This window comes from Camelus ferus, chromosome 32 (assembly GCF_009834535.1).
Source record: "Camelus ferus isolate YT-003-E chromosome 32, BCGSAC_Cfer_1.0, whole genome shotgun sequence".
NCBI classification, from domain to species: Eukaryota; Metazoa; Chordata; class Mammalia; order Artiodactyla; family Camelidae; genus Camelus; species Camelus ferus.
In genome coordinates, this window is record NC_045727.1 from 23,586,984 (window position 1) to 23,607,809 (window position 20,826).

General features: G+C 49.8%; 1 long non-coding RNA gene across 1 annotated transcript in view; it reads right to left on the reverse strand.

Annotated features, from left to right (window-relative positions):
* Nucleotides 1–6,113: 6,113 nt before the first annotated feature.
* LOC116660874 overlaps nucleotides 6,114–20,826 on the reverse strand; it is a 128,116-nt gene continuing 113,403 nt past the window's right edge. Inside the window, exon 8 of the long non-coding RNA XR_004316515.1 lies at nucleotides 6,114–6,429. This is a non-coding gene — a long non-coding RNA (uncharacterized LOC116660874). The remainder of the gene's footprint in view (nucleotides 6,430–20,826) is intronic.

The window sequence follows — 20,826 nt, forward strand, 5'->3', positions numbered from 1 at the left end:
TCACCGTAGATGTGTGTGTTGTTTATAGATGCAAAATCATAGGTGCACGGTATAGAAAATTCGGAAAACTTGAAGATAAAAAGGAAATTGTCATGGGGGAGGGCAGAGCTCAGTGGGAGAGCGTGGTTTAGCACGCACGAGGTCCTGGGTTCCGTCCCCAGTGCCTCCTCCAAGAATAAATAAATAAACATACTTACCCCGACCTCCAAAAAAAAAAAAAAAAACACCTAAAAAAAAAAAAAAAAAAGGAAATTGTGCTGCCCTGTGACCTTCTCAGTCATAAACAGGGACGTCCCGAGGGTAGGGTAGCACCCTTCCTCGGAAACCACGGCCTGGATCTGAATTCCACGTCTCCATGTCCTCATCGGGTGGTTTGAAAATTAAATGACAAATTATATGTAAAAACATAGTTGCCCCTGGCACCTAATAAATGCTCAGTAAGTGGTGTCTAAGGAAACACGCACAAGACACTTTCACAAAAAGATGCTCGTTGGGGATTAGAGAGAAATTTTAGAAACAATCAAATATCCACCAACTAAGTCATTAATCTTAGCGGCTCTGTAGTAATCCTCCCAGAAGTTCCAAACAGCGAAGCTGGTCTCCATACACTCACGCCATCGGTATTAAGTGATGAAGACACGCATTGTCAGTGAACCCACAGACTGGTACCACCTATGATATTAAGAAGCACAGACTCAAACCATATAACTTGGCACAAGTGCTTGTGTCTCATATGGGCACACATGTTCTTATATATGCTTTACACAGGCATTTTCACACGTTCGTAAATTTTGGAAGGTTCCATGCCAGACTGATAACAGATATTCACTAAGGATAATTGTGAAGACAGTGTGAGGCCAAGGAGGGTGTGTGTGTGTGTGTGTGTGTGTGTGTGTGTCGGGGCGGGTAACTCGGATGCGACAACGGTAAGTGCCAAGGAAACGTGCCCCGCAGAGCAGAGGGAGATTACAGGGGTGATGCCGCTGGCTGGATGCTCTGAGACGCTGACTCCTGAAAACGAGATGCAAAGGAAGCCGAGACTCGAGCCTGGGCTTCTGAGGGGGGACGTTCCAGACAGAGACCAGCCGATGCCAAGTCGTCAGTGTGCCTGCACCCGAAGACGCCTTGTGCCGTTGGCCTTGGCAGGGGCACCAGGAGCCAAAAGCCGGGCGGGCGAGGCTGTCCGTGCCCAGGGCCCAGGTCCTCTCCCGCCGGTCAGCCCCGCGCCCTGCGCCCCGGGCCGGACGGCAGGGTGGAGGCTCAGGGGTCCCCCAGGACCCTGCCGAGCCCCTCCCCGCCCCCGGCGCAGCGCTCCCGGGTTACGACCGGGTCCCCTGACAGGTGTCGTCCAAAGGCTTCTTTCCGGCCCCGTGTGACCAGCTTGGCACTTCCTGCTCCTCGCGCTGAACTTCCCATCACGGGGACAGAGGGCGAGGCGGGGAGCGGCCCCACCCGTGCGCTCCTTCCAGCTGTTTCTACTACAGCTCTGGGCCAGGAGCAGCCTCCGTGTCACCTGCGGGGGGGACGTGCCCCTGCCCTGGCGTCCGGAGAGAAGACGGCGCCAAGACGAAGGCCGGGAGCATCTCTCATCCCCCCAGGCTCGCTTCTGAATCAGCATCCAGGCCTCGCCGCCGGGGGTGATGGATTGCTCGCAGTGTCCAGGCTCCTCGGAGCGTGTCCCCGGTGCGCGGTCAGCTGCCACCAGCTCCCTGCCCGTGACCCACATGCGTCTTCCCGAAGCGGCCAGATACAGGCTCTCTCCACAAACCTCACCGTCTTCTCCAAGTCTGTCAGCAGCGCCAGTCAAGTCTGTGTGCTCAGTTAGGAGCTTAAAGGCTTCTGGAAACCAGACCCCTTTCCTGGAAGCCGAGTTGTGCTTTGCATCCGTAGAATAAATTAAGTCCAGTGACTGTGCCCGGGGAGGAAGGGGCTGGGGGCACCCCAGATGAAGGAGGGCAGGTGAGCTGGGGCCGGGTCATGCAGGACCTCACTAACCACTCTTGGGACTCTTTTTCAAGACTTTATTTTTAAGAGAAGCTTTAAGTTCACAGGAAAATTTCAAGGAAAATATGAAGATTTCCCACCCAAGCACAGCCTCCCCGCCTACACCTCCCCCACCAGGCGGTACATTTGTTACAAGTGAGGACCAGCGCTGACACATCAGTACCACCCAGCGTCCCTGGTTCATGTTAGGGTTCGCTTTTTTTTTTTTTTTTATTGACGTCTAGTCCGTCTACAATGTGTCAATTTCTAGTGTGCAGTTTAACAGTTCAGTCATCCGTGTACACACGTATATTCCTTTTCATAGTCTTTTCCATTATAGGTTGCTAGAAGATATTAAACACAGTTCCCTGTGCTCTGCAGCAGAAACTCATTGTTTATCTATTTTATATTTAGTAGTTCAGTATCTGCAAGCCTCGAACACACAGTTTATCCCCAGGGTTCCCTCTTAATGTTGTTCATTCTGTGGGTTTGGACAGAATAAAGCTGCTGTCAACAGCTGTGTGCAGGTTTTTGTGCGGATGTCAAGTTTTCAATCCCTTTGGGTAAGCAGGAAGGAGGACAGGTGCCCGGCTGCACGGTTAGAGGACGTTTAGTTTTGTAGGAAACTGCCACGCAGTCTTGCACGGCGGCTGGACCGTTCTGCCTTCCCACCGTCGGTGACTGAGAGCTCCTGTTGCTCCACAGCCTCACCAGCATCTGGCGTCAGTGCTCCAGATTCTGGCCATTCGAATTCTGTGTAGAAGTATCTCGCTGTTGTTTTAATTTGCATTTCTCTGATGACGTACAACGTGGAGCATCTTTTCATGTGCTTATTTTCCATCTGTGTATTATCTTTGAAAAGATGCCTGTTAATATCCTTGTTCCCCTTTTAAATTGGGTGGTCTGTTTTCTTGCTGTCGAGTTTTAAGTATGTTCTGTGTATTAAAGATAACTGTTCTTCATCAGATGCGTCTTTTGCAAATATTTTCTCCAAGTGTGTGGCTTGTCTTTTCATCCTCTTGAGAGTGTCTTCTGCAGGATGGAAATTTTTAATTTTAATGAAGTGCAGCTTACTAATTCTTTCTTCCAGGGATAGTTCCTTTGGGGTTGTATCTATAAAGTTGTCACAAACTGAGGGTCACCTAGATCTCCTTCTGGAAGTGAATGGCCCTGCGCTTCCATCTCAGTGAATCACAGCTCCCTTCTTCTGTCATCACGTCTACCTTCAAAACATATCCTGACTCTGAAATGGTCTCACCATCTTCACTGCTGCCACCCAGGTACAGGCACCACCTTCTGTCAAGGTCCTTGCCACGATCCCGTCCCGGGACCTCCAGGATTTCATTTTCATCTTCTAGTGCCTCTTCTCAAACAGAAGAGCTCGAGCAATGTTTAAAATCCATTTTATTTTTTTTTCATTGAAGGGACAGTTGATTTACAATATTCCATTAATTGCAGGTGCGCAGCACAGTGATTCAGTATTTTTACAGATTACACTCCATTAAAAGTTATTTCAAGAAAATGGCTGTAATTCCTTGTGCCCCACAGTGTATCCTTGTTGTGTATCTATTTTATACGTAGTAGTTTGTGTCTCTCAATCCCAGACACGAGGGGAGAGGGATGGGGGATGGGGGATGTGGCTAGAGCCATTTTTTAAGATACAAATCAGGTGATGCTGCTTTTCTGTTCAGTAGCTCGCAAATGGCTTCTCATCACCCTGAGCAGCAGATCCAACATCCTTTCGGTAACCTACAGGACCCTAGGTGATGTGGTCCCATCTGCCTCCTTGGACCCATTTCCCATGGCTCGTCCTCCACCCCCTGGACTCCAGCCACACCGGACACCACGCTCCTCCATTACACCTTGTTCCTCCATCCCATCCCATCCCCACCTCCACCTCTGCACCTGCCGGTCTCTCTCCCTGGCACCTTCTTCCCCCGGCCCTCCCCCCATCCCTCCTCTCTCTCTCTTTCTTAGGTCCTCCCTCCCTTCCTCTTCCCTGAGGAGGCACATATTCCTTGAAGAAATGGCCGCATTGTTCTCGCTCAGAAATAAACAAAGAAACAAGAACTGCCAGCCCCCCTTCTTTCTCAGCCCCAAGGACGTTATTTGGCTGAACTCCCAGACGGTAATGAAGACAGGGAGGCGTTTAAGCTTTGTAATCATTTCTCTGAGGCTGAAAGAACTGGAACATAGGACTGGAAGTTGGCTAAATGCTCCACTGTGTTAAATAAAAATTAATAAGGAGTCTTACTGAACCCTTAGGGGGAATATGGCAAGTGGAATATTTCTGATGGTTTTAACTGGGGTTGATACAAGAGACACTAACAAGACAGGCACAGGTCAGGCAGAATATACACGCCCTACTGTCGAGAAGCAGAGAACACACCTGAATTTAAAACCTCTGCTCTATTCCCTTCTCAGTGCATGGCTCTGAGCCCACTGCTTCTTTTGGCTGAGCCTCAGTTTCCTCATCTGCACAATGGGGCGACAATAGCGCACTCCTCGTAAGGTTGTTGCCATGGCTGAATGAGACGATGATTGCAAATGTCTTAGCACCTTGTCTGGTACGTGGTAGACCTTAGGTACATAATAATAATCATTATTAGCAGCAGTAATATTATATCTATTACCACTACAACTATTATTGTTATTGACAAAGATCACATGGTAAGTAGCTACCATTTGATATTTCCTTATTCTCAGCCTATGATTTTTTTCTGCTCTATGGCTAAAACTCAAACAAACAAACAGAAGTCAGCATTCTTTGAGTTTCCAATCACGCATATATAAACCGTCTTGTTTCACTAAGGGCAAGAATCAAGAGATAAATACAGCGAGCAGATAATAAGAAAGCAAAGCCGCTCCCAAGTTCTGCCCTCCGCCTGGCCGCGACCTGGATTCTAACATTCCGGGTGGGGGGTGGGGGCAGCGTCATTTCAGACCTGCCGATGCAGGGTCTCCAGGAAGCCTGACCCCCTCTGGGGTGTGTCCACGCTGCTGTACACAAGTGGGCCAGTCCTCTGGGTTTAGGGGTGCTTCTCCTAGGTGCGTCTCTCCGGGGAGCCCCCAGTAACCGTCTGGACCCGTGCGGACGGGCCCACGGGTGCGGCACTGACAGACTCGTCTGGGGGAAATGGCTCCAGCGGACAAAAGCTACGCTGGGGCAGGTGGAGAACGAACACCGCACCACCGGGCACCCATGCCTGGGAAGTGATGGGTGGAGCATGTATGCCTCGGGGACGACGAGGCGGACGGCTGCGCCCACAGCACGGCGCTTCCAGGAAACGTGCTGCAAAAGGGAAGGCAGCCCTTGTAACAATGTGACAAGGAGGGCGGCGCGCTAAGCCCGCGTGCGACTCACCTGCAGGCTGTTGACCCCGCGCTCGCCTCGCCGCAGCTCGAAACTCGCAGGTGGAAGACGACCCATGAGCCAGGGCCCAGCCCGGCAGAGCTTCTCACGGCCGCCTTCGGAGGTGCACGCTGTCGTCGGCGTGGCTCTTCCCACGGACGTGCGTAAGGGAGCGTGTGCGCCCGTGCGGTGGTGACTTTCCCAAAGAGGTGCGCGTTTGTTCTCAGACCTGAAAACACGCACACCCACCGGGAACGCATTACCTGTGGCTTAGTTCTCCTTCCCTTCTCTCTCTCTCACCAAAATGACACAGCAGAGGAAGCAGCAGAAAACCTCGATCATCCTGTTTAACAGGGTTATACGTGGGGGACGCAGAGGGGCTTCACCCGCCACCGCCCCTCGGTGCCTGGAAAAGATGGGACGTAATGCTTGACAAAGACCCCACCCTGGGGCTGTCAGCAAACTAAATGCCACCCAGACTTCGATTCTGGGCGTCTCCCTGGCTCCTCCAGGAATTCTCCGATCCGACTCCCGCTTCACGTTCCCGGAAGACTCCTCAAGAGGTGAACGCCTGTCTTCTGAACGTAGCCAGCACAGTAGCATTTACGGAACGTCCTTCCCCCAGTTAATGTACCCACTGGCTGGTGGCTCCCGGGGAAGGGAAGACCTTCGGAGAGGAACTGGGACCCTGCACGGGTTGGTCTGGATGCGGAGGGCAACAGAGGGAAAGCTCCGGAGAGCCTCAGCCAAGTTCTTTGGAAGGTGTTGTGATTCTGCCTTGCTGGTGAGCTTTTGTTTTGGTTACAGCAAAAGTGGGTAATGTTTCTAACCAGCACTTTGGAGCGGAAGGGGAGGGGGTGGGTCCTTGAAGGGCGGGACCCTGTAACTTCTAACCCACAGCCAACTCTGAGAACGGCTCCATTTGTGATGAAAGAACGTTCCTCATGTGTGTCTGCGTTTAACCAGGTCCAGCCCCACGGCAGCGAAGGGTCCCCGTCCAGCAGATCCACAGCCTAACATCGCTCAGCGATGACTGACAGTTCAACCTCCCAAGGGTGAGCTGAGGGAGCCTGTGGGTGAGCAGGTCTTGGTACCTGGAAAAGGGAAAGAAAACCCCTTTCATTCTGATGATGGATTTGGTCACTTACCTTCACGCCTGGAGCCACATTTGAAAAGAACAAGACGTCTTCTGTGAAACAGCAGCTGGGAAAGCCTTTGCAGCCCTTTCTAGGATAAATAATTCGCTGTTAACTGATTCCAGGGTCACTCCTGAAACTGGCATGCCCGGTGGCAGGAAGGAACGATGCTCCGCGGGAAAGTGCTAATGGCGTGGACATTCATTCCCCTTCACCCTCGGGCGGGTTACAAGGAAGAGGCGACCCCAGCGCCTTTCAGTTCATCCAGGAATCAATCCTACACGGATATTTAAAGGAGCAACGCCCTCTATTTTCCAGATGAGGCAGACGCCACAGTGTTAGCTTAACAGTGACTTATTTCTTCTATATTCTGCTTTCACTGGAAGCTGACATCTGCTTGCTCAAAACGTCTCACCCTGACAGGTGACACTGCCGCGAGCATGTCCCCGGGGCTCCCTGGGAACCAAGAGTGTGATTAAAGGGGCGCCTGACCCAGGCCTCGTGCCCACACAGGGCTTCCAGTGTGGGCGCTTGTCCTGATCTCAAAGGCAGGCGTCATACCCAAGTGCAGAATCAATGTAACTTGTCAGCCTTAAACCACGACAAAATCTGTCTCTGCTTTCTTCATTTTTCAGTATACAAACAGGAATAAAATACACATGGGCCTAGATTCTTCTCAACCCCTGAGAGATCTGTTCACTTCCTCCACTCCACCCTCTCCCCCCAGACAGACTTGACATCCTTCATATGGACTGCTGTTAAATTATTCTTCACTGGACTTATCACAAGATTAAGGAATCAGTTGGTTATGTGACTAACTGTTTGCCTAATGCCAATCCTTGGTTTCTGATTGTAAAATCAATGAGGGGCTTATTTTAAATTTCATTTAATTATTTTATTTTATTTTACCTTATGTTATCATTTTTTTTAATTTATTTCATTTTATATTGTATTATTTTACTTAATTTTATTTTCTGTAGTAGCCCAGATTTTATTTTCTTTTACTTTACTATTTCATTTCAACCCATTCCATTCCATTCCATCTCATTTCATTTCATTTCGTTTCATTTTTTGTAGTATCCCAGCGAGAAAACAGAAGAGTGGCCCCTGGCACCTCAGCTCGGCGCTGGTGCCCTCCTGTGAAACACAGACGGTCACAGGACATGGACATCAGGGAAGCCCACCCAGCCACCAGGACGGATCCTGCCACGACCACTCCTGTAATCTTGTCCAAACACGGACAAACGCACACCCTCGCCGCGCCACAGGCCGCAGGCATCTCGCTCTGCGGCTGAAACGAGTAACTGCGGCCACTTTACCAACGTCAGGGGTGGCCTGGCTCTGCTCTGCCCTCCTCCCAGAGAAGCCTGAGAAGAATGCCCAGTCATGAATCACCCCCACTTGCTGGCAGCATCCTGTCCGGAGCAAATTCCTGCTTCTTTGAACTCTCCTCAAATCACCCAACACCAACCCAAACCCCACTAACAGGCTTTTTCTGACACCCTCTCACTGAGATGCCCCATGGGTCCCCCACAATGAGCAGCTCATTCAGATGCAGGTGTTTTCTGGGGGCCCTTAGGCTGCTGGGATGCAGCATTGTGTCTGGCACTCGGCAGATATTTGAAAATGGACGCATAAGCTCGAAAAATAACTGTATTGACATTTTTCGGTGTAATCAGTTCTTTGGAATCAGGGAAAAGGGAAAAAGCAAATTGACTTGAAAAGAATCATCATGCATACTACATATAGTTAACTATGAAATGTTTTCCTACGACACGAGCTGCAACGTAAAAATAAGTGAGCAAAATAACTAAACTCTAAACAATAGAAATTTCAGTTCCCAACAAAGTCATCTGAGTTAAAATTCCAGCGTGGTGACTGGTTGGGAGAATAGGACCGCCTGTTGCTAAAGGAGGCTTGTAAGAGATTGTTCCCCTCCCTCCGGGCCCCACTGTGCTCTCTCCATTTTCTCCTCCTCCAGGCAGCCTTCCCTGACCACTGCCGCCCACCCGGCCCCTCTGTTCCCTCACCTCCATGTGCTGGCCCTGCAGATGAGGAGGGCACCAGACTATATCAGAGGAGGCCAGCTCCACAGCCTCCAAGCGCACAAAAGACGGGGGCCTTTCTCCGGCCCTCTTCCCACCTGAAACTCTCAGGGGTGAGGATCACTCACTGTGGCCAGATTGAATCTCTGTCCCGCTGTATTGTTCTCTGTCTGTCCATTACTTTCCTCACCCCTGCAATTGCCCATAGCGACCTCTTGCTTTATGTGGTCCAGTCACCTTGGCTTTCCACTGACCTTCAAACACGCCTGCTCATTCCTGCCGTAAAAAGCCCTTCGATGTGGGATGGCTTTCAAGCAAAAGAGGTGTATAGAAAAGATTAACTTCATAACTGCTGCTTCCTGCCTGCTCACGAGTGCTTGGGGGGAAATGTGCATCGATGCGGTGGCATTAGGTTATTTTATGATCACGCACGAATCCTCGCCTGTTCAGTTTAAGAGATAAAGTCCCAGGTCCCGGCCCCCTGCTCAGTCTGAGTGAATCAGGACCAGTGGCCACCCTACCTTGTAATGCTCACAACAGCCTCGCCGGGTGAGCGCCAGGACTGTCCCGTTGTACAGATGAGGACTACTGAGGCTTACCGAAGTTAACTGATTTCCCTGAGTGCCCGCCCTCACCTCAGTTAGAGTGATAGAGCTTTCTTTGTCTCCATGTCCTTCCACTACAATCTCCCCCAGGCAGGTTTTCTCAACTAGTTCTGAACTGAGCTTGGGCACGGGATGTGTTTAAAGTGCCCCAGGTCATTGCCGCAGAGTTAAAAACACAGCCCCCAGCTGACGTGCTTCAGATGACATCCTGAAGCTGACCCTTACTGACTGTGTAACTGGGCAAGTGGTTTCGCGTCTCTGAGCCTCAGTTTCCTGGTCTGTAAAAAAAAAAAGGGATCACTGCAATATTTATCTCGTAGGGCTGGTCAGAGAATTGAGTAAGTGGGCAGGTGTAAGGCTGTCAGAGCCGTGCCCGGGAAACAGTAAGCGTTATGCAAGGGTTGCTATTACAAGATAATCATCTTTGAAATGAAAGGAAGTAATGAACATGAAGATTCAAATCAGACGGGACCAGCGCTGTTCGTTTCCAAACAAAATGTTATTAAAGCTTAGCACACGGTCGCGGGCTCAAACAGCATCTTCTCCCTTGGCACCTTGGACAGGGCGTTCCCGCTGCCTTGAAGAAATTGAAGCTGGTGGCTGGGGCCGCGGCCCTCATTAATTTTACTACAGACACGACTACCTTCTCCTCCAAAATGCGAAACATAGGTTTTAATTTAGTTTCACGGGTTCCTGCAGGACTGAGGTGACACACTGGAAAATAGATCAATTAGGTTTACTTCCCGGGAAGAAAAATTGCGCTCCTACGAATGGTCCAGGCTGGAAGTCGTCTAGGCTGTAAAGGTGACCCGAGGACGTCCGGTGCTTGACGAGCGATGCTGGGGGGCTGGGGGGGGGGGGCAGGGCATCCTGTCTTTACCGCCACATGTCCTTGCTCAGGGGGGGTGCGCGCCCTCTGGGAAGGCGGGCGTCCTACAAGCTGAGAGAAGATGGTTTGAGGGGAGCCTGGTAGCTCCCCCTCACGTTGTAAGTTGCACCGCTCACCCCAGCTCCTTCAAACGGAAAGTGCGCTCTGCTCCGTGGCGGGGACGATGGGTGCTGGCGTGGCTTTCCCCAGTCCTTCCTCACCCACCGTAAAAACGCTCGCCTTCGCTTCGTGCCTTAGGGCCCTTCTGTTTAATTTCCTCAGCAGTGGGGATTTAGATTTTTATGGTTCACTGAGCTCAGTTCACCTTCAGACCTGTTTTAAAACAGGCAGCAGTGGAGAATGTACTGAATTTGTTCAAATCACGGTGTTTTCAGCGGGACTAGGCTAGTCCAGTTGTGAAGGACTTCGCTTTCTGCTCTTATCAGGTTCGGATTTTTTAAAAAATATACTTTTTTCGGGGGTGGGTAGAGCTCAGTGGTAGAGCACGTGCTTAGCACGCACACGGTCCTGGGTTCAATCCCCAATACCTCTATTAAAAAAATAAAAAGTAAAAAATAAAAATAAAAAGTCTTCAATATTCTAATATACATTATTATATATATGAAGAATATATATTATATATTAGATTATATACAATATTATATATGTTAGATTATATAATGGTATATTATATATATATATATCTAATATATATTAGATTAGATATATATTCTTTATATATGCTTACACACACACACACACACACACTTTTGTTTTTCCTCTTCTGGCTCCCCCCCCCCCCCCCCGCCAGCTGAGTTCTCTACACGCTGAAGGGTAAGTGGCTTCGACACAGTTGGAGGCTGGGGAACAGAAAAAATTCCAAATCAGCCATTTCTGGAAACATTTTTAGGTATTTCTAAGTGAGGCAGAAACGCGAGAGGCTTCTGATCGCACCGTCCTGGGGTGAGCTTCGGAGACACGCTGCCGGCCCGGGTGGCGACCCGAAAGCGTGCCGCGAACCCACGCCCAGGCGGGCGGCTGCGGTGTCAGGGTGCCTCTTTGGCGACGTGGGTTGCCCCCCAGCCTCCCCGCGAAGCGTCAGTGTGGCTTTTCAGGGAGGATTCTCCTTGCCGCCGCTCCGGCCCTGAGCTCCCCTCCGCATCGCTCCTGAAGGCAGGTGGAGGTTGAATCATCTCAAAATGTGCGGGTGGAGAGAAAAGAACGAGGCTCGGGCTCCTGTGGTCCCCCGTCCCTGGCCCCCTCTCCACCTGCGCCTTCCAGACTGAAGTGCATTCCGAGCTTGGTTCTCACTGCGTAACTCCCCACAGTGTCCCTTTCACTCCGGCAGCCAGCGTCCTCGGCAGGGTCGTCTGTGGCGACAAATCCTGGGAGGGGTTCGTGTGATAATGAAATATGGGGATTCTTCAAAAATGAGCAACATTCTTTACGGCGAGCTTTCCAAGCGGCACGGACGTGTTCACGCGCTTTGTGAGTGTCTGCGAGGGAGGCGTGAAGTGTAGCGTTGCTCCCCCCCGGACTCGGACTCGTGTTCCACCGAGCGAGAGCACTCGCTTATTTTTTAACTTTATTTCATTGTTATTATTATGATTTATTTAATTTTGTTTTATTTTATCATCACCTCATTGAACAATCAGGGCGTTCATCAAGCTCCCAGTATGCCCCGGACCCTGTTCTAGGTACCGGAGGTCAACCCACCCACCAACAAATCAGATAAAGACCACCTCCACGAGCTTACGTTCTGGAGGGGGAAAAAATTTACTTTATAGGAGGGAAATAAAGTGATTAGAAGAAAAACAAACCCAGGTAAGGCTAGAGAGCACTAGACGTGGACACAGAATATTTTAAGATTTTCTTTTTATGCATGTTAAGACTTTTTATGGTGGAAATAATAAAAAGTAGAGATGAAAACGGGATGAATGTCTACAGGCTTATTATCGCACCAATTACCCGCTCGTGAGTAATCTCATTTTCTTTTCGGGTGTATTTCAAAACAAATGACAGACACCAATCGTTTTTCAGTAACAAATGCCTTTGCATAAAAAGCTAACAAATAATGACTTTTGGGGGCACAATTACAATGTTATTATGATTCTAACATTAATGAAATTCTTTAATGTTATCTAGTATTCAGGCAGTATTCTGAAATTTACTGATTGTCTCCAAATGTCTTTTATTATAGCTGGTTTGTCTGAATCAGGATGCAAAAAAATAGCAAAAGCAAAAAGAACCACATTGCATTTGCATTTAGTTGGCATGTCTCGGAAGAGTCTTGTAACCTGTAAGTTTCCCCCCTTCCTCCCTGTCATCTATTCGCCGAAGAATTTGGAGGCTTGATCAGTTCAAGTTCATGTCTTTCGGCAACGATGTTTCAGGGGCTGTGTTTGAACTTGCTGCTGCAGTTGCACCTGGAGGGAGGGAGTTAGGTTTTGGCCACTGGGGTCGAATGGTACCAGCGTTAACCGCCTCCCATTGAATGTCCTCAGCCCTGTTGCTCATAGTCTCCATCCACATCTCCATTAAGGCTCCCAGAACGATTGATTTTCTAATTCTAGTGTTTCGTCTGCATACTTAGCTAGAAATGTTTCCATCCGGGGAAAAAAAACTTTTTTTTTTTTGCAATGTAAATGTTGTTAGCGGTCATGATGACACTGTAACCTCTCCTAAAGTTAAAGCAATTTTATTGCTCATGTTTTAAAACCTGTTTGGTCACAGTTTTGCTTACAAATTACAGCGCCTGAGGGGCGGAGTGTTTTCCAAGGCTGAGCTGGGTGCCCGAAGCCTCGTTTGCCGCCCCCCCCCCCGCCACCCCGGATTCTGCCGTATTTCTTTATTTTCTTGGAAACGAGCACTTTGTTGGAACAGTGGTATTACGACCGAGGTCGATCTGGTAAACCGAGGACTGTCAGGAGGAGCCAGAGACTCACACTGACATTTCCTGACGAAGGCTGCCGGTCTTGCCCGGAGGACCTCATAGAGCTTCAAGGCTACGCACAGCTCCGTGTTTTCCTGAACTTGTTTCAGAAGAAAAGCACTGTTTCAGCCAGGCAAAGCCCAGCGCTGATGCCACTGAGGTCCCGGGAGCCGGTTATAAGCACTGCGGCCTGGCTAGTTGTTGGGGAGCCAAGGACGTGCGCCCCCCCCCCCACTGGTTTTCCCACGCGTATCAGACTTTCTCCACACGCTGGTGGCCACGGTGTCTGTTTGGGTGGCCACGTGGCTGAAGAAGCTACTATGGCATTGCCGTGACCTCTGAACAACACTGAACCCAGGCAGTGGCTCCTCCTTCTTGAGAAACCTCCATCGCGTGGTTTCAAGGGCATCAGTCACTTTGATTCTAACTCACTGCCCACTTCTCAGTTTCCTAGTCTTGTTTTCTGCATCTCACGTTCCCTGACATATCGAGATGCCCCAGATCTCCACCCTTGGACCAGGGCTTCAAATCACCTATTTTGGCTGCCAGCGGATTCTTTTATTCCCAGCTAACGTCTCGACCGCGCACTCCATACTCCATACCCAGCTGTTTACTGAACATCTTGGTCTTGGATGCGAGCAGACGTCTCGCACTTCATGTCCAAAGCTGAGTTCTAGCTTTCCCCCCGCACCTGAACCACCCCAACACTGATTCCCCCCATGCCAGCAAATGTCTTCATCTTTCTTGTGACTCAGGGCAGAGACCTCAGGCTCATCCTCGACGTCTCTCTGTTTCTCCCACTTCACATCCAACCCAGGAGCAAATCCTGCTGGGTCTTTCTGCAAAAACATACTCCAAACCTAACAACTTCTGGACACCTCCAGCCGCTTATCGCCTCCTGTCCTCACCACCACGCTCCCTCACCTGGCTTATGATACAGTCTCGTATGCAGTTCCCTTTCTTTAAAAATCCTTGCCCCTGCTTCAGCCTTTTAATAATACAGCAGCCAGATGAATGGGGTTTTTTAAATGGAAATCCACCATGTCATGCAGTGGCTGCATTTTGCTGCAAGTAAAAGACAAAGTCCTTACACAGACAGGCAGGGCTGGAAGACCTGCGTGTCCCCTCTCTGAATTCAGCCCTTACCAGTCACGTTGGCCTTGCTGCCCCTCAAACGTGCCAGTCACGCCCTTGCCCCGGGGCTGTTCGGCACACCAGTCCTCTCTGCCTTGACCCCCGAGGGCCTGGTGGCTCCTTCACAACCTCCAAAGCATTGTTCAGAGTCACCCTTCCACGACTGTCATCCTTGGCCCAAGCTGGGAGCTCAGCGGCCCTCCGCCTCACTGCCCGGCGACCTTTATCCCACTCTCTCTCTCTCTCTTTACCTCCCATTGCTATTTGACATGTCCGATGTCCCCCTGTTCACCGTCTGCAGCCCCTGGACCACTCACTCCATGAAGGCGGCAGGGGTTCTGTTGACTGCATTCCCAGTCCCTAAAGCAGTGCCTGGCACGTGGCAGGCATTCAATCCGGGGGCTGAACAAAGAAAACAAAACAGAAAAGAAAAATATTTCCGAATGAAAAGAAGCTTCTCTCCCGCCTCTGGGAAAGGAAGTTGCTTAGATGGTTTAGGTAAATCATTCTCCAGCTTGGTTTTCTGAGGCATTCACTCACTGGCGTGACGGATTGGGACCAGGTACAGGCTGGGCAGAAAGTAATATTTTTGTAAATAATTGTTAGATGCATCAAATCATCTTTTTTTTTGGGGGGGGGCATTAAATCCAACAGGGATAAATTCTGGCTCCCTGAGACAACTCCAAAAAAAAAAAAAAAAAAAGAACAAATTTGAAATGATAGGAGAGTGTGTGAAGGGAAAGTCTCAAAAATCACCACGCACAAGGTCATTTCAGGGGAGGCAGGTGGCAGGAATGAACGGTTAATCTTCAACAACTGGAAAAATCTCCCACCGCCATTTTTCGTCCTTGGATATTGCTTCCAAATCAAATTCCGGGCCGAGTCTGACTTGCTCAGCCAGATCAGCCTCCCCACCTGCAGGGGCGGGCGTCATTATCTACGTTAATGGTCCCACCAAGATGGGGCTTAATATTTCTCAAGAGAGAGAATCTGCCAGAGGAAAAAAAAAAAACAAAACAAAACAGGAGGTCTATGACAGCCCGCAAAATCAATATTAAAATATCTGAGAACGAAAACCAGGATACCGTCCTGTTTGTGCATTAAACAAGGCTCGGCACATTTTCTACTCGGAGCAAGCAAGCACACACGGTTTGTCTTCTCGCTCCAAGGAATACCTGAGTCGGAATAAAGCTGCAAACAAACCAAAAACAGCCCGCTTTCCGTGATTTACCGTTTTCTCCCGTCAAGGCTCTCTGCAAGACCTGGCCGTTCCTGTGCCCACCCGTCCCAAACTAGCCCTGACCCGTTCCCCGCCTTGTAAGGACTACCTGCAGGTCGCCCAGCCCGGCCACGAGACCCCACCAGAATGGTCCTGGTTGTTCTCCCTCCCTCGCTACTAAGCCGTCAGAATGATAGATCCTTCACTTCAGTGGGTATCATGGATGAATAATGGATGCAGTGTTGATCGACTTAGTCCTAATGGCTTTCTTATGAGGTTTGCTTCATGCACAGATGCTCAGAGGTGCCGGACAAGGAACCAAAGGCTAACACTTCTAGCTAAAGGTGTCTCCTCATCGGTCTTAGCGAAGTTGCAGAGAATATTTCTGCAGGGTGTCCATCCAGACTTTCTGGGGCCAGCCTCTGCACACCATCTATGGACTCCACACCACCCACCTCTTGCCAGTTTTTAAAACACATGGAATAGGTTCTTTGGCTCTGAGTAGGATCTTAAAAGAGTAAATGAAAGGATCCACCATGAAAAAGTGCAGAGCAGAGGGAGCGAGGTGTTTTGGCATCATTTGGACAAATCTAGAATGCTTGGGGGCAAGCTGCCATAGACAACTGTCTTAGAGTTTCAACTCACAGGTTCGGGGGCAGCGAGCACACACTTAGGGTTCACGTGCATTTGCGGGGCTTACCTATTAAAGAAAATGATTTGCAGGGTTAGGGTCACCAACCATCCTGATTTGACTGTAAATGGCATGGTCTTCGCACTGAAAGCCTGCAACCTGGGAAAGCTTTCATTTCCAGGTAAATCTGGATTGTCGGTCACTAACAACTCGGACTCTATAAAGTCACGAGCGACTCTAAGTAGACGCTTAGTGAGCAAGAAGAGTGGACTCTTATTCGCAAATGATGAGGCTGACAAGGGATTAATTTCCAGAATACACACATAACTCATACAGCTTAATATAAAAAAGAAACAAAAACGGGTGGGCAGAAGACCTAAATAGAATCTCTCCAAAGAAGACATCCCGGTGGCCAACAGGCACGTGAAAAGATGCTCAACATCGCTAACCATCAGAGAAATGCAGGTCAAAACCACAGTGAGGTATCACCTCCCCCCTGTCAGAATGGCCGTCATTAAAAAGTCTGCAAATAATAAATGCTGGAGAGGCTGTGGAGAACAGGGAGCCCTCCTGCACTGCTGGTGGGAATGTAAACGGGTGCAGCCACTGTGGAGAACAGTATGGAGGTTCCTTGAAAAACTAAAAATAGAGCTTACCCTATGATCTAGCAACCCCACTCCTGGGCATGTATCCGGAGAAAACTGTAGCTCGAAAGGACTCACGCACCCCAATGTTCACAGCAGCGCTGTTTGCAGGAGCCAAGACAGGGAAGCCGCCTAAACATCCACTGACAGACGACTGGACAAAGCAGATGTGATACATACACACACGATGGAACACTACTCAGTCATTAGACAGAATGAAATCCTGACATTTGCAGCGACATGGATGGACCTAGAGCTGATCATGTGAAGTGAGGTACGTCAGACGGAAAAAAATACCATAGGATACCTCTTATATGTAGAACCTAGAGAAAAAGGACACAAATGAACTTATTTCCAAACCAGAAACACACTGCAGTTCCAAAGGGGAAAGAAGTGGTGGGGAAGGGAAAGCTAGGAGTTTGGGATTAGCAGATACACACTACTGTCTATAAAAATGAATAAACTACAAGGTCCCTCTGTAGAGCAGCAGGGAACTGTGTACAATATAACCCATAATGGAAAAGAATCTGAAAAAGAACATACGCACGCACGCACAGCACAGCACGCGCGCGCGCGCGCGTGTAACTGAATCACTTTGCTGTACACCCTAAAACTAACATCATCTTGTAAACCAACTATCCTTCAATTGAAAAAAAAAGAAAGGGTGAACTCTTGCCTTCAGGCACCCAGCTGCCGTGAAGCCAAATGCATAACTTAGAGGCATTTGCAGACTTGACAAGTCCCCAACGTCACTACGTGGGTATTTAAAAGTCTATGACTCATCATTTTATCTCAAAGACGGTAACACAACCTCCATTTCTGCCCCGCATCCCTGTGCGAGGTCGTCAGACTGAGGCAGCGGCATGTGCACGACGGGGATGGCAGCCCTTCCCACGAAGCATCTTATGTTTCCCCTGGTTAAACTCAGCCCCGCGTCACAGCTCACCCTCCCGGGCCGCGGCCGTGCCTGGAAACCATTCCTTAGCACCGACGGTACACAAGCCCCCAGCTCCCAGGCGTGAAGGACAGGAGAGCACGCACAACTGAGGCCACGCAGCACAGCCCAGGTGGGACGCTGGCTGGTCAGTGACAGACGACACCTGCACCCAGTACCTGGAGGCTTGTTTGTTTCCTTCCTTCCTAAGGATTTCTGCCGTTGTCAGCACACTTTGTCATGGGGGAAATCCTCCGCATCCCGCTGGGACCTGAGACTGCCCTGACATAGACGCTAATCCACGCAAAGACTCTCGCAGGGCAAGCGGCCCCGCAGCCGGCCTGTGGGTCTCACCCCTGCCCGCGCCTTCGGCCCACCCGGGAAGGCTTCTGTGCCTTAGGCGGTGGTGGTTTCACGGTCCGGACGGCTGGGTCTCGTTCGGGAAAACTTGAGTCTGTGCTTCCGGGGGTGGGTCCCAGGCACTGGTATTTCTTCACACCTCTGAGCTGGAACCAGGGATCAGGAAAAACAAAACAGACAAACTCCAGGGGTAGGTGGATTCCGTTTATGGGATGTATGTTTCAGAGTTGTCACTTTTTAATCACATGTCACTGATACAAGCCGACTTTATTACGCCAAACCCCATCATTCTGTAAAACAAGCGGACACCGTCCAAAATTACAGAGAAAGCCAAGCCAAGGGCTGCCCGCCTCAGGGAGGTCCGCGCCACGCCCTTGGCCGGGCGCTCTCCGGGTGCGCTGGCCGGGAGAGGCCGCAGGTGTGCCCGCTCCCCTGCTCCGCGCTGGCGTGCCTCGCGGCCAGGACATCAGCAAAGGCAAGCGCTGAGGCTGATTTCCTAGCTGTGAACGGGAGCAGCCAAGGGTCCTGATTTCTCACAGACAACGCCTCCTCCTCTGGCAGCAGCTGCAATTTCTTTGCTCCTCCCCAGCATGGAAGCCAACTTTGCTTTGTGAATAATCAGCCCCAGTTTGGCCCAATGAAGCCAGGAGGCTTTGAGAGCGCTGTGATGGAGGTGCTGGGGCCATTTCCACGTGTGGATTTCTGTTTGCAGCCAAATGATAAGCAAATCCTAGAGAACCTTTCCTCTTCGCCCCTGGTGGAGCCCACTTCACTTGAATGAACAAATTAGATCTCCCTTGACATTTAAAAAAAAATTACCCATCACCAAGTAGCACACTGTTTTTTTGGAAATAAAGCTCTACCCTACAAATAAAAATGCAGATGGCTTCTGGGAAAAGATCCCTTCTCCAGGAATCTGCAAATAGGAATTGCTAAAGAAAGCAACTTTGGGGCACAATGAAGACCATCGGTTAGAAAGACCACGAGTCTGATTTATACAGCCGTTCAATCTTAGGTGTCCTCCCTTACCCACTGTCTTTCAAATGACTTTCAAAATAAAACTGTATTTTGGCAAAGGCATTTATTTAGAAAAAAATCCCCACAAAGCTTATTTCACATAACATAATGCCTCGCAGGTCCATCCATGTTGTCACAAATGGTGAGATTTCCCTTTTCCAGGCTGAATAATATTCCACTGCATGTGTTTGCCTGTAGCCAAGACATGGAAATAACTCTGAAGTCCGCTGGCAGGTGGATGCATCTTGCGGATTTTACAGCGTCACTGAGACCCACGACTTCTGCAGGAATCAGGTGATGACAGTGATGTGGAGGGAGAGTGAAGACCTCATCATGAGATCGACTTGGGTTCCAATCCCAGCTCTGAGGCTTAACGTGTGACTCTAAAACCAGCCTCGGTGTCCTAAATCATCACACCCTCAACTGTAAACTGGGGAGGAGGGCCGCCTGATTAAGGCTTCCTCCATGATTTAATGAGGTCATTTAAAGTCTCTAATAGCATCTTACACACTGTTGACACTCAGTTCCTGTAAATAGATGTACAGCGGCTTGGAATGATTTACAGCTTCTGGACATCAGGGGAAGCAGGGCTGAAATTACAGCCAGGCAGAAATGCGTCCTCCAAAGAGATTCCATCCCCAGAGAAACACTGATCAAGGGGGTCTCGGGTGCCTCTGCCCCCTGGTTACCGATCGCCTCAACCCAGCGAGAGCCCGTGAACTATGTACCCAGCTGCCCCTACTCGTTACGCTGAGATGGTACCACTCACGACAAGACACCAACAAGGGGACACTGGCTTTTATTAAATATCACATGCAAATTGCCCATTTATTCCAGACAAGAGCAGGTAGAAAATATAGAGTTAAATGAGCTCATTAATTTAGCTTTTATTCAAGAACACTCTGACAACGTTTGACACCCAGACATGCTCATCGCATTCGAGATCTTGGGATCAGAAACAGTATTTTGTCAGCAGGAAATAATTATTGTTTTTTTTTTTTAGCAGGAAGCAAAAAGAATACCTCTGGGTAATGAATCACCGTCCGATCTGCTTCTGGATTAGCATTACTTAATATTTAAAATTGTCTGGAGGAGAGAGATCTTTTTTTTTTTTAATGAAACGTTTAAGTCTGCAGACGATGCTTAAATCTTCCGAGTTGCAAATGTCAAGGGGGAGCGCTGAGCTGAGGAGCGTTCACAGTCTGAATGGGAGGAACAGAAGCGGAATCTTACGATTCATACGTGCATTGTTTCCACTTAAATCAGGAAATGATTTGGGGAGTCTCAGAAAAATATCTAAGGACCATTTAGGGGCATCGTGGGAAATGCCAAGAAAATTTAGGTCATGATCAGGAAAATATAAATGGAAAACACATTTCTAGAGGAGTGTGTGTGTGTGTCGGTGTGTGTCCTGGAAAACAACATGATGATTTGCTGCAGACACTTCAGCAGGACCTCCTCTGTGCAGCCCTGCTCTAAAGCCCTCCGCCCTCCATCGCCTCCTGTCACCCTCGCCACAGTCCTGTGCAGTTGGCACGAGGGTTCTGCCAGTTTACAGACCAGGAAGCTGAGGTGCAGACACGCTGAATGGCTGGCCCGGGGTCTCGCAGCCGCGAAGTGCAGATTCAAGTCCAGGCCCTCCGCTGGCAGCTCGTCTCCAAGTCCAGCTGCCTCTCAACACAGCTGCGCTCGTGGGCGAAGGAGGGACATCCCGCCCCATCTGCCAGTCTTGAGCAGAGAGGCCCTCTCACCCTCCCAGTCCATCTGCGGGAGGCTTGCTCATGTCTTGTTTCATCCAAGCCCCTCCAGCCCGTGCGGCAGGGACCAGCTCACCCGAGCCAGGCTCCCCTGTCCGTCTCCCATCACCTCCCCCGGGGCAGAGGGCAGGCTCCCAGGTAACGAGGACAGCAGAAGGGATGCGGGTCCTCACCGTCCAACCCACTTCCTCATTAGCTCCACGCTTCCT